This window comes from Hyperoodon ampullatus (genome assembly GCF_949752795.1).
Source record: "Hyperoodon ampullatus genome assembly, chromosome: 11".
Taxonomy (NCBI): Eukaryota; Metazoa; Chordata; class Mammalia; order Artiodactyla; family Ziphiidae; genus Hyperoodon; species Hyperoodon ampullatus.
The window spans coordinates 1,088,011-1,102,572 of NC_136924.1; positions in this window are offsets into that span (position 1 = coordinate 1,088,011).

Sequence of the window (14,562 nt, forward strand, 5' to 3'; positions counted from 1 at the left end):
TATATTTTCCCAGCATTTTTTGGATAAGTATTCTTTGATCACCTCTTCATATAATGATAATTTTGCAAATTTTTTTTTTAGCGAGAAGTATCAATTTGTATTTCTTTAGCATGGTTGATTTGAATTAATTTTTTGCTGTTAATATTTGTAACAAAAAGTAAATGTGAACCAAATTCTTCAGTAACAATTTCACAAATTTAATGATTAGAAGAAACTTCCATTGCCCCAAACATTTCAAATCATGTTTCTCCTCCACTAAACCACATATGTCCAAGATTGAATGCCACTGAGTAGGAGTTTTTCTGGAAGCCATTCTTACACCAGAATGTCTAGCAATAACTTAACTATATAGGGATATGGCTGCAATTCATATGAATAGATCCTAATAAACCCAAACAAAATGTGCCCCCAATCCTAACAGTCCCTTAGCCAGTTCCTAAAATGTGCATGCCCATTCCAATGGTACTAGTTAAAGGGGTAGAGAGATGGAGGAGGGGAAGTAGGATTAATCGTTGAGATACTATCATCAATCACTGAATAAAAATATCTTATTTTTACAAATTCTAAAAAAATATGTGACTATGTGATAACATTGTTGAGTTTCCTCCTAGGACCCTGAAATTATCCCATACAAGTGAGGATCCTGAAGTTCAAGCTTCATTACCTTCCCAGTAAGTTTACCTCTAGGTCTTACAAATAATTTTTAAGTATCTCATATCTTATTTTAAATGTTTATGTATATGTTTATGTATGGCTATTTATATTTTGTAAGAAACCATCCTAGTCCTAAATTGTCTATAATATTAATAGATGTGATAGAATCACATTCTTGATCAGTTGGTAGTGTTGTATGCCTTCATTGTTCCTATCTCTTCATAGTAGTTGCTTCTCGCCTCATCACATATCTGTAACTATGAAGTTTTTCACCAGAACACTCACAGTCCACGTGCCAGGACAGATGGGAGGGTCAGCTTCAACTAAGTTCTTATGGCTCCTTTATTTCAGTATTTTTCCTTTTGTCTTAAGTTCCACAAAATTTCTATTATTGGGGCAACATCACTGTATCATTATGATTATTTTACTTTTCATTTTGTTTTCCTCCTAATATGCATAGAAATAAATGGTAAACAACAAAAATTATTTCTCTGTTCCCTGAGATAGTTTGGTGGAACAGAAGCATGCCACTTTAGCAGATTTTTGCCTGCACTTATCCAACACTTCAGGGTGCTTACGGAACTGCTTATCTGCTTTTCTACAAATTTGAGAATTATATTGAGCACGGCTAGTGCCCTGCCTAGATCCCTTTGGATCCTTTTTATAAGTTCTGTGCATGCTGCTTTGTGCTTTGTTTTTTATGGTTTTATAAAGAATTATGACTTTTCTGCAAAACTGACAGAATCAATAGCTATCTGTTTGAAAAAACCAAGAGCTTCAACTCCTAGACTAAAGCACTCTTTTTTTTCCCTTGTTAAACCCAAAACTAGGGAATGTACTTTTCCAGATTTCTTCACTCTTAGCCTATCTGTTTCTGAGAATGGATAGTGGAACATCTGCCTTGTCCCACACACGTTCTTGTTTCCGTGTTTCTTTGTCTTGTGACCAACCTAAGTACCTGAAACTTATAAAATTTATGCTAATGGGTAGGAGAAATTTAACCTACTGAATTTTTCCTTTTTTCTATTTTATGGTGCTCTTACTTTGGGACCATTGATAGATCAGGAGACTACCCTTAGAGATTCAAGAAAGATGGAAGTGGCTGAGAGGTTTTTTTTATATCCCTTGAGGCAGCCAATAGTCACTGATTGACTGGTGCAGGAGTATGAATGCTAAATTCCATTGCCTTAAGGGGGGTGGGGGGAAGTGAGATGTAATTTATACTTCAGGTCTCCTCAGCTGTATTAACCTGAGAACTAGAATTGGTATGATTAGGAATCACATCCATGCTTGACTTCCCCTTCTATGTCTTACTTCCCCCCCTCTCTTACTGGTTTCCCCTGGGAACACTTCCTTAGTAAATCATTGCACATTAGGACCCATCTCAGAGTCTCTTTTTAGGGAACTTGAATTAAGAAAGTGGTATTACTGAAAATTTACTAGCATTCTGTCCTTAACCAAATTCAGAATTTAGTGTTTCTTTTCATGGCTGCAATTTTTCCAAAATTTTCCTGGAATTTCATGTGCTTCTTTGTTGTTATAGACAACACACACACACACACACACACACACACACACACACACACACATACACATCTACATGTACATACGTGCACACACACAAAGCAACTATTCTGAGGCCAGGATGAAAAATCTGGACTTGTGAGTATGTATTATCTCTGGTTAGCTTCCTATTGTCAATTCAATTTTGAGCCCAGTGTATTGGAATATTATGAGTACTCAAGAAATGTTAGGAATCAATGAATGTAGTTTTTCATATTATTAATTGTGAGAATACAAATATAGTTACTAAGGGAGGGAGGCTCCTACTGGGAGATTTTCTTATCATTTTCATTTTTCTATCTCTATCTATCTATCATTTATCATTATCTATTGCAGATAGGCAGATAGGTTGTGTGATATATGTCTCTCAAGTTATAGAATGAAAGGACTAATTGGCCTATGGACATTTTATTTTTTCTCATTCTTTTAGGCTGTTAATTGAGAAATCAATAATATCACCAGTGGTTGACTTGGTTCAGTAGTTCAGCTAGCTGAAGTCAGCAACTTGGTCAACCATATTGTTACCAGATTCAAAGGCCTAAATGCAATGAGCTCTCTCTATATACTTTTAATCTATTTTTTAAAAATTCTTATATTTCAGTACTTTCTAAAGCGAGTGGTTGATAAGTGACAAGTGGAAAAATAGGTTGAAGTAACTGTGTTAAAGAAAAACATCTGAAGGAACTCTATTTTCTAGAGACGGCTAGTAAAATAACAGTTATTTATTTTGAGTTTTGCTGTCCAGAGGAAAAATGTGCTAGGTAACAGAAACTGGGAGAAGATATAACAGAAATGTTGATGCTTTCTTCTCAGGAGAAACCTGAACTCTAGCTGAGTGGTTCCTGATCTGTTCTCTTCCTCTCTGACATCTATTTTCAGATACATCACATTCCAATAAGGACACAAATTTGGATTGTCATTCTCTGCCACTGTTCCTCAAGCTATTTAATTCATGTCTACTTTTAATAAACATAAGAATCTTTCCTCCAGTTTTGATACAGCTTGCCCTCCAAACTACTTCATTACTTTAAAGAAAATCACTGTTCTGTTGTAAATTTTCCAGTATTATTTTCCATTTTCACCAAAAACTTTTCATCAAATCCTAGAAAATTCAAAGATTATTCTGTTTCAGAAGAAAATCCAATGTTTGTACTATCAGAAGGGGATAACTGATAGTTCTTGTCAGTTTTATATTAGGAATACTAATAATTAAAGTAGTAGGGTTGGCCATATATTTTTTTCTTGCTGTTAATAGAAGAACAATCTCTATTGTGATAACTTCTATAAAGTTAAAATTAGAAAATTAAATGAAAAATTCTAATTGCTAAGAAAAGATATAACAGTGCTCTTCCAAAAAAAGAATTAGGCCAATTATTGCTGGACATCATGAGTCATCAAAGAAATGCCAAAGAAATTCATAATGAAATACTACTACACACCCAATGGAAGGACTAAAATTTAAAATGCTCTCAGTATCAAATATTGACAAGCATGTGGAACAACCATGCTTTCATACATTGCTGGGGCCAGTGTAAAATGGTACAACCACTGTGAAAAACTGGCAAAGTCTTACAAAGTCAAACCTTATGACCCAGCAATTCCATTCCTAGGTATGTGCAGAAGATAAATAAAAATATTTGTTCACAAAAGTCTTTTACAAGAATGTACATAGAAAGAAGTCTTACTCATAATAGCTCCAAACTGGAAACAACTTAGATGTTTATCAGAATTAGAAGCACAAAGGTCAAAACTATTGATACAACATTCAACAACATTTATGGATCTCAAAACACATGATCAGTGAAAGAAGATAGATGGTAAAGTGTAGGTACTGAATGATTACATTTACATGAAGTTCTAGAATAATCAAGGCTAATGGATGGTGATAATCAGAACACTTGTTACCTTGGAGGAGGGATTGACTGGACACAGTTATTAGGAAACCTTCAAGGATGATAGAAAAGTCCTCTGTCTTGAGCCACATGATGGTTACACAAGTGTATACGTTTGTTAAAAATCATAAAAAGGTACACTGAAGGCCTTAACTTTTCAGTGTATGTAAAATATACTAAATTTTTAAACAAGTAATGGAGATTAAAAAGAGAAGAAAAGAAAAAAAAATAAATTTAAGAAAAAAGAGAAGAAAAGAATTGAAATAACTGTGTGCAGTCGCTATGCTAGGCACTTTGTGTATGTTATATATTTTATCCTTACAGCAATCCAGTGAAATATATGTTCTAGTTTCTAACATACAGATAAAGATATCATATTATTAGAAACATTAATTTATTTGCCAACCTATTAGAGCAAATGGAGAAGTCAGTATTCAATCTAAACTCATGACTTTTAAAGCTATTGCTTTTTCCATTACAATCATGGACTAGCTAATTAAGTTGTATGAAAGTAAAAATTGCAAATAGGTTGAAAAGAATATGGAAGAGGCTGTAAAAGGCTTATAAAATTATAAATAAACACAAAAATGGGATAAGCCAAAAACAAGTACTGAGAAATGGAAAGTGTAAAATTAACAGAAAACATATTATTAAAAGAAATAAATTCACCCTTCATTGTGAGAGATTGAAATATGAATAAATAAAATGTACAATATCAAATAAATACATTATAGCAGAGACCACCAGAAAGAAGATACCAGATGGAAGATGCAAGAGCAATGTGATTGATCAGAGGAGTCTCAGTACAGGGTACAACACACTTTTTGTGATTTTTTTGTAAGCTATTTAACTTGCCTTATTTTTCTTCACGTGTAAAAGTAGAAAATCTAATAATGAATTTTCTTACAAGACTCTAAGGATTGTGGGGAGGATTAATTAGGTAACGTTCTCAGGAGCTTTGAAGATTAAAAGCTTCAAATAAGTGCTAAGTATACAATACGAAACCAAAGAGGCACAATCAAAAAATACTCAAGTCAGAGAGATGAAAGGAGAAAAACAGGCTTAGAAAAGAGATGGAAGTTAAAGTTTGGAATGATATGGAAGGAGAGCAGGAGTGAAGATTTTGGATAGAATTAACTCTCAACACACATACATGAAACCAAATATGTTTAAAATAATGTTGATATATATTAATTCATTAAGACTCTGACTTTCTGAAAATATGCCTCAATGTTATTTGTATTGCAACAGAAACTGAGTATTTTCTTTTCAAGGTCCTATCTATCACTTCCAAAAGCTGTCTCCTTTCATTTTTGTCAAATCTGCTTTTAGGTGTCACATGCCTATCCAGCGTGAGGCCTTTGTTCCCAGATTCTACTTATCCCTATTGTCTATTCTAAATGTTCGAGATTCACAAAGTCAACCCAAAATAAGATGGATGGGACTCGGTGACCACAAAGGGCGTCAGTGATCTGTGAAACAGGGAAATGAGCCAATCTCCAGAAAAACAACTGGATGGACTAAGAAACTCTAAAACCAGTTACTGTAGTCAGCTTTACTCTGTAGTTTCTTCAAACCAAGTGAAAATTTCAAGGAGAAAACAACAAACAAACAAACTATTGTGACTTCATCAGAGAGACGGTGGTTCTTTAAAAAGTTTTGGGTTTTTTTGCATGAAAAATTTAGTTTAAATATGAATTTGGAATAGAACCAGAATATTTATCAGGAGGTACTACATAAACCACAGGTATTTTGTGAGTTTGAAGTAGAACCAAAATTTTAATGGCCAGAGTTATTAGTCCTGAGGAGGACCAGTGATAAGCAAAACCATGAGGTTGGCTTAATTTTCCAGGACTTACTTTTTTCCCCCTTCAAATGACCTTTTCACTTAAGTTTTGAATACCTGGTACCTGACTAGTAATTCTATCACCTTCAAATTTCCAATTAGGCTTTTACGTTCACTCAGTGCATCATCCTCCTGATCTTGACTCTGAGAGCTACATTATATTTTGGCATCTTTTATGCTATCAAAATTTCAATTTCTTCTCCTCTTAAATTACTTTTATGGAAAAATGTAATCTGATAAACTAATTTACACTAAGATATTATAAAAGTGCATTGGTGAGCCACATTTTTTCCTGATCCATCACAAACTACACTCAAATAGCCCAAATGCTGCTGAAGTACTTTGAGATAATTCAATAGGTTTCATCTCTACGAGCAAAACAGGAAATTTCGTAGCTTTTTAGCAGGTACTTTTGGGGTGGTAAATTAACCTAGAATCCTTCAAATCAAAAGTTCTTTTCAAGCCAGACACACAAAAAGTATTTACTAAATGATTCCATTTATTAAATTTCAAAGATACATAGAACTCACCTATGGTGTTGTAAGAAGTCAGTATATTGGTTACCCTTGATTAGAAGGGGGACATGAGGGCTTCTGGGGTAATGGTCTGTTTCTTGATCTAGTTCTGACTACATAAATGTGCTCACTTTGTGAACATTTATTGACTTATACATTTATAATTTGTGTACTTTTCTGTATTAGTATTATGTTTCAATTAAAAAAAAAGTTCTTTTCTATATATGTCTAGTTCTCCTTAAGATTACCTGTAAAATAAATCTTAAAAAGCCATACCTTATTTGAGTCCAATGTTTCGGCTACCTTTTCATGAATCTTTCCCTGATCCTCTACCTCTGTTGAAAGTAACCCTGTAGTTATTTATGTACTTTCTTACCCTGTCTTCTGAACTATGAATGATAGTATTATATCTGATTTATCTTTGTATATACCATGGTGATGAATACAGTATATCTGTCAGATTAGGAAACTGATACTATATTACTAAAACAGCTTTAAGTGCCTAATAAATGTTTTTTGAATGTTTGAATGATGCAATGAATGAAGGATGGGTGAGTGAAGCAAAAATGGCCATTATTCAGGGAACTATCCCTTGATGTTTCCAAAGACAAATTAGGATGTCAGTGGATTATCTCCTGCATCACAGTTCTGGACATGTATCTTTCCAGCTTGAATACCTCTAAGACTCCCATTGCATACTAAAACGCAAACTTCCCAGATAGGAATTAAAAGTTTTCCAGAATCTGGGTTCAAATACACTGTTCACCTCAACTGGTTATTATATACACTTAAGTGCCCAGGGAAAGCATTTTAGCTGAACTAGATTTTGGCCATTTCTTCATGATGCCATTAAGTTGCTCATCCTTCACTGTATTTTAAATGCAGTTACCTTATTCTCCTTCTCACATACCTGTCCAAATTTATAAAATATAGTAGGGCTTCTGTGAAATATTTTTTCTTCCCTTCTTAATGAACGTTTCACATCTATTTCACGTTATTTGTGGTTTATTTCTATTGAGGGTGAGGATCATGTCATATCCATCTCTGTACATGCTACTTCTTTCAGTGCAGTACCTGTGATGTGGCTTCCCCTGAGGGATCATAGTGGACTCATCCCAGTAACACTGGTCACCATATTTCAGGAGCTAAGAAAACTGAGCCGAGTCCTGCCTTGTATAAATGACTGCATTCACAATCACCCTGAGATCAACAGTCTCCTGAAATTACTTCAAAGCCAAACAGTAATATAAAGCTGGTAAGCCTGTAATAAATTTGGAGGAGATGTATATCATAAATTATTTTTCGTGGCTGAGAAAATCATAGGTGTATTCAAAAGCTGACTGACGAAGCTAAAAGAAATATTTCAAAGAGGGCTTTGGAACAAGGTATAACTGTGCCAAGGGATTCTGTGTATGATTACAATAAACAGAAACAAACAATTAATATATTTATCTAAACAGCTAATTTCCTCCCAGAAGAAAAATGGCACTTAATTAATTTGGCTGAATAGGACTCCTAACTGTGAATTCTCAGCTGTGCTGCTTAATGGGGTCGCCTAGAAGACCAGCTAGAAGTACAGAAGTTATTGAAAAGAAGAATTGGAAAAACTATGTATACCAAGAACCTTCTAATTAGAGGCAATTATTTGTAAACTTATTGTCCTGTTTTAAATGTATTATTAGAGATACCTATCTAGAGGGGAAGTGGTACAAAGGGAGTTGGATTAAATGTAAGAAGGAAGTTCAAGTTCTATTGCTTTGGAAGGAAACTTCTAACTAACTCATGGCTGTCTCTGGCCCCATCCCACATCCCCCTGCTAGCAGTGCAAAGTGGGTCACCCTTGAATTTTATCCTTTCTATCTTATATAAAATGAAGATAGTTAGGTTGATAAAAATATATGAAAGGATAGAAAAACTTCTAGCCATGCCCAGGAGCCATTGAAATCATTTTTTTCTGAATGTAATATTTTAGAAAGCTTCAGAAGAATATTTTCAATAGAATAGCAAAAGCCTTTGATGTTAGATCAGAGATACCTAACTTTAGTGGTCAAAGTCATAGAGTATCTAGATAAAACTCAAAATATTAAAGGACACTAAATACAAATGTAGGTAAATTCCAATGACTAATTTACGTTGGATCTGCATTTTGGGATTTTCTGCTAAAGGAACTTGGGTCAACTATGTCTTTAAATTAAACTTGTGTTTGGATAGGCTTTGGAAAGGGGCATAAGTATTTATAGAGTGACAAATTAACTTATCAAGATCACCAAATATTTTCTTTTTGACACTGTTTTGTGTCTGTGCCAGATAAACATATTTGTTTGGCATGTAGTTAGGAATTTATGACGTTTAGGGAAAGTCTGATCTATAGTACTAGGAAAGCCAGAGGGCTACTTGTATAAAGGGAGGCTCTAGGGCGATAGAAATATGCATCAACAAACAAAAAAGAAAACACTTTGCATATCTTGCAAATATTGTCTGAGGCAACAATAGTGCACTGATCTATTACGTTGCTAAGTGTTTCTGCTTTATATTCTCCCTTCACTGAAGCAAGTCTTAAGGTGCTTATAGAAACAATGAAGAGAAAAGAAAAGCCTTGGAGAGCATAAAAAGGTCCAAAACTGAAGGAAACACTTTCAAGAGAGATTTTTGTTTGTTTGTTTTAGGAGAATAAAAGAGGTTAGTCACAGCTTCCATGACAGTTTATTCAATACTTGGAAATTCTAACAACCTAAGCAGGAGATGTGACATACTACTTACCTAAGGCTCCTTTCTTCCTACAGTGCTTAACTCTAAATAATCAACTCACTATAGTGAAAATCTGACCTAAATTTAGAGAGCGTTTTCATTTCCCTCACAGACAGTCATGTTGGAGGTAAAGGGTAACAACTATGATTTGGCAAATATTTCCTATGTGTAGTTATAGTTTGATTTTGAAATCATACATAAGCCATATCACTATGGGATCCAGTTGACTACAAAAATAGATATACATTGTGAAATATTATGTTTGAGATATTAATTACCAATGAGTGTATGTGGTAGTTAATGTCCGTCAAAAGTTTAAAAAAATAAGTAAGCAGTACTTTCGTTGAAATTTAAACAAACTCGTTTCAAATGCATCTGTCTCTAAGGTACTCGTAGAAGAGCAAAATATTCTTGTATAGAATGCTGACTCTGCCAGGCACTGTTCTACACTGATAATCTACTGAAACATTTTTTTTTCATATTATTGGGTACATTTTATTTTTATTTTTATTTTTTTTTGCGGTACGCGGGCCTCTCACTGTTGTGGCCTCTCCCGTTGTGGAGCACAGGCTCTGGACGCACAGGCTCAGCGGCCATGGCTCACAGGTGCAGACCGCTCCGTGGCATGTGGGATCTTCCTGGACCAGGGCATGAACCCGTGTCCCCTGCATCGGCAGGCGGACTCTCAACCACTGCGCCACCAGGGAAGCCCTATTGGGTACATTTTTAAACAAAATCATTTTTTTTTCAGCTAATTCTATTGTATGGTTGTAACATATGTCATTTAACAATTTTCCTCTTTTGAAAAGTTATGTAGGTGGTTTCTAATTTTATCATATTGTAACAATGCCATTTTGAGTATTCTCAAGAGGAAAAACATGCCATTTTCCCGTTTTTTGGGGGGGGAGGGGGAGGGGGGTTCCTAGATGTAAATTTGCTATAGTAAATGTACATTTAAGGGTTGATAGGTATTATACAATTTCCCTTCAAAAACTTTCATCCCTTGTCTATCTATCCTGTGTCTGGTGAAGGGTCTCTCCAGAAAAGGATTTAAGCATAAACTTTCCATTTTACCCTTGCCATACCTAATAGAATTGTCTACCCACAATCCGCTGAGTTGTGATGTTGAATAAATTGGGTTCTAGCATGGTCAGTGATACTCTGTCCTCCTCTTTTCCTCCCCACTGCCTCATATCAATCTCATTTCCCATGACTGTGACAGTCTTCTCTACTAGAAAGTAATATCCCTTTCTTTTTGAGTGTTTTATTCATCTTTATTTTCCTTCAGCTCATAGCACAATGTTTTGAAAATTCTAAATATTCAGCAAATGCTTGCAGAATAAAAATTAGCCATGGAAAATATGTCCTAGTGCATATACATACACCAGAATATATACTTATATACATGTAGACATATAAATTGATATAAAAGTTTATATATTTATATAAATATTTATATATAATTTCATATAATACTAGAATAATATTTCTTTTCTAAGTCACATAGTGAATATTTTAAGCAGATATTGAGTTGCAAGTCTCAGAAGCCTAAACAGAAATGACATTTTTAAGAGATTCTTTCTGTATTTGCAAAGACAACCAATGTCCCCTTAGATGTTTCTATCTGCAGAGGAGCCATATTTAGATAAAGAGAAGTAAAAAACCTTAGAGTGTTTCATTAAATGAAATAAGTTAGATCAAAATAATTTCACTGGAAGTGTAATGCAAACCTGTTCATGCCAAACACCCAACAGAGATTTCTGCCTCTTTGTAAAGTTTTCTGGCTCTGCATACCTGGATAGAATCTGATAGTAACTTCCTGGCATCATCTTCTGGGCTTGCTCAGAGTAGAGCTGTGATTTTTCTAGTATTACAGCTGATGGTTGACAGCTAATCCTAATGGAAAAGCAATGCCACATTTGCTAATCCTAACAGAGAAGCTAAATCACTTTCACTTTCAATCTGGAAATACAAAATCGGATGAGTTTTTTAAAACAAGATGCCACTCTAAATTCTCTCTCAGTAAATAAAGATTGTGTATATTTATCTATAAACATAAATATTTCAAGTCACTTGCTATGTTTAAGAATGTACTTGAAGTCACTTTTCTCCCATGTTATTAAAAAAGACAGCAATTTTCACAACTCTATTTAAAAGGTTCAATAAAATTTATCACAAACTATTAAAGAACTGATGATTATTTCTTAACCATAGACTAAGCACTTTATTCTCTTTTTTCCTTAAATTTTCAGATTAAATTGTGAAGCTTAAAATTTATAGGATAAATATAAATTCGTATATTGTTTTCAAAATTTCTCTTTTGGAACAAGCTAGTATAAGGAACCATATAGCTAATATATATAATTATTAAATAAAAGTCATTGACAGCTAAGATTTGTACAATATTTTACACATTAGGAAAAATTTTCTCATACATATATTAGAGCAATCCACAAATGAGGAATATTTTATTAGAGTATACATTTTGGCATTGCAGGTGAAATCACCCACATCATGAAAGGGTTGGGCCCATGGTGTAGTGTAGTGGAAGTTACTCATACTGGATCACTAGACCGAATTATTAAATTTTCAAGAATTTTACTGGCTAGTTGGCAGATGTTGGTAGCTAAAAATGGGCCATGTTGGGGGTATTTACACCATGGAAATTGGCACAAAGTAGAGCCCACTCCACTCCACCCCAATCCATAACATTTTAAACATTTATCAGCACATCAGTAGGTTAGTCTATATTCTATGATCCTTGCTATTAACAAAATACTAAAATTGCTTTACTTCCCATTTTTTCATGCACAAAATGGAAGCCTTAATAATCTATTTATAAAACAGTGACTATCCGAGAACTAATAAATGGTGAAGTTAAGATTAAAATGCAAGATCCTTTATTAAAAAATAGTCATTTATACTACACTTTTACTGCTTATACTCGTGGAGAATAAGCTTTAAAGGTGCTGGACTACTGGATGGAAAAGGGGTTTCTGTTCTCACGGATTTTTTTAGTCTAAATGTCTTCATATTTTTCTCCTTTATATTACGCAGAAATAAAATTAGAAATCAATAACAAAGTGAAAATACTTTTTTTTATTAAATATTTGATTGAGAACATAAAATCTTGGTAAAATCAATGGTACATGGCCCAGATATCATACCTCTGGGATTTAATTTCAAAACTCATCTGTAAAATAAGAAAATTTGAAATATATTATATATAAGGTCTTTTATGACAGCAAAAAATCTATGATTCTTTTGGTCAAATAGATATTTATAATAATACCCTGTGTATATTTTCAACATTCCCATATATTTTGGATGCTTTACTAATAATGCCCATGTCTTGCTTCTGCATATAATGAGTCATTGTCAGTGGGGAAGATATTTTTTTAGGTGCATTATGGAAAGTTAGGGGCATCTTATAATACATACAGTTATGCCTTCTTTCATCAAAAATTATTTAGATAAAACATAGCCATCTTATAGCCATCATGCTGAACTTAAGTAATTGGGTTTTAAGATATTCATAATTAAATACCCAAATAAGAAGCTTTTATCAAATGGTAAGAAAAAACTCTGATCTGATACTTTTTAGAATAGCTAGAATCATGGCTTAGGTGGAGCTAAATGGATAGGGTACTCATTAGATCTCAGATGCAGCATAACATAGGAAAATGCTGAGTTCAACCGAGGTATACTTTTGATAATAAAAAGCTAAAATTATTCATTTTAAGTATGTGGCACTTTTTTTCCCCTACACTCAAAAATATATATAAAAGTCAAAGAACTAAACAAATGGAAAGATATTCCATGTTCATGAATAGGAAGACTCAACACTGCCAAGATGTCAGTTCTTTTTAACATATCTATAGATTTAATGCGATCTCAATCGAAATCCCATTAAGTTATTTTGTGGATATTGGCAAACAGATTCTAAAGTTTTAATGGGGAGCAAAAGATCCAGAATAACCAATACAATACTGAAGAAAAAGAACACAGTTGGAGGTGTGACACGACCTAAATTCAAGACTTACTATAAAGCTACAGTAATCAGGAGAGCATGGCATTGGCAAAAGAACAGGCAAATAGATCCATGGAACAGAACAGAGAGCCTAGATATAGACTATGTAAATATAGTCAATGCATCTTTGACAAAGGATCAAAGGTAATACAAAAGGGGTAGAGATAGTCTTCTCAGCAAATAGTACTAGAACAGCTGGACATCCACATGCAAAAAATGAATCTAGACACAGTCCTTACACCTTTCACAAAGTTTAACTCAAAATGGATCATAGACTTAACTGTAAAACATAAAACTATAAAACTCTGCTTTGTGCCAGTCTCAGCCTATCATTAGTGATGCTATTGGCTAGAAATGCCTATGTACCCTTGCCTGGGGCCTTTGGTGAGCCTCACAGACATTTCCCGTTTCAAAACCAATGTTGTGGCTGGACTGGCCCTTGTGGTTCTTATTATGATTGCAAGAGCCCCGCAGCAATAACCATCAGGGAACTCTGAAAAAAGGCAAAGTTTATTACTCATAGGTCCTGGAGAATTACACAGCAAGGTCACAGCGGGAGACAGAGAGAGAGAGAGAGAGAGAATGCACTAGTGCAGGCCTGGAGTTCTATTTCTACTGGGGTTAAGGGTGGAGGGCCAGAGTTTTGCGGGTTCACTCTTTACTGCTGAATTTGAAACACAAGAGCAGGAATTAAAGCATGAGAAGGGAAAAACAAATGGCCAGTTTGTTATCTAAGCCATCTAGAGATCTCTAAAACAAAGAAAACTTCTGGGTGGGGCAGCCTGCTCTTTATCTAGTCCTGTAGCTGGCAATGTGTTTATCTGAGATAGCTGTCTTTGAAGTGAATGCCTTGGCAATCAAAAGCATAAGGTCAGACACTTACATTACAATTAAAGAAAACAAAACAAAACTCTCAGGCACTTACACTGCAAACTGCTAGAAAATAACAAAAGAGAAAACCTAGATGGGTATGGCAGTGCCTTTTTAGATACAACACTAAAGGTACAATCCATGAAAGAAGTAATTGGTAAGTTGCACTTTCTTAAACCTAAAAACGTCTGCTCTCTGAAAGACACTGTCAAGACAATGAGGTGGTAAGTCATGGAGTGAGAGAAAATATTTGCAAAGACATATCTAGCAAAGGACTGTTATTTAAAATAACGAAGACCTCTTAGAAGTCAACAATAAGAAAACAAACAAAGTCTTTGGCCCATTTGTTAATTGGGCCAAAGACTAGCAGACAGCTTACCAAAGGAGATATACATATGGCAAATAAGCATATGGAAAGATGGTGGGAGAGATAAATAAGCAGAA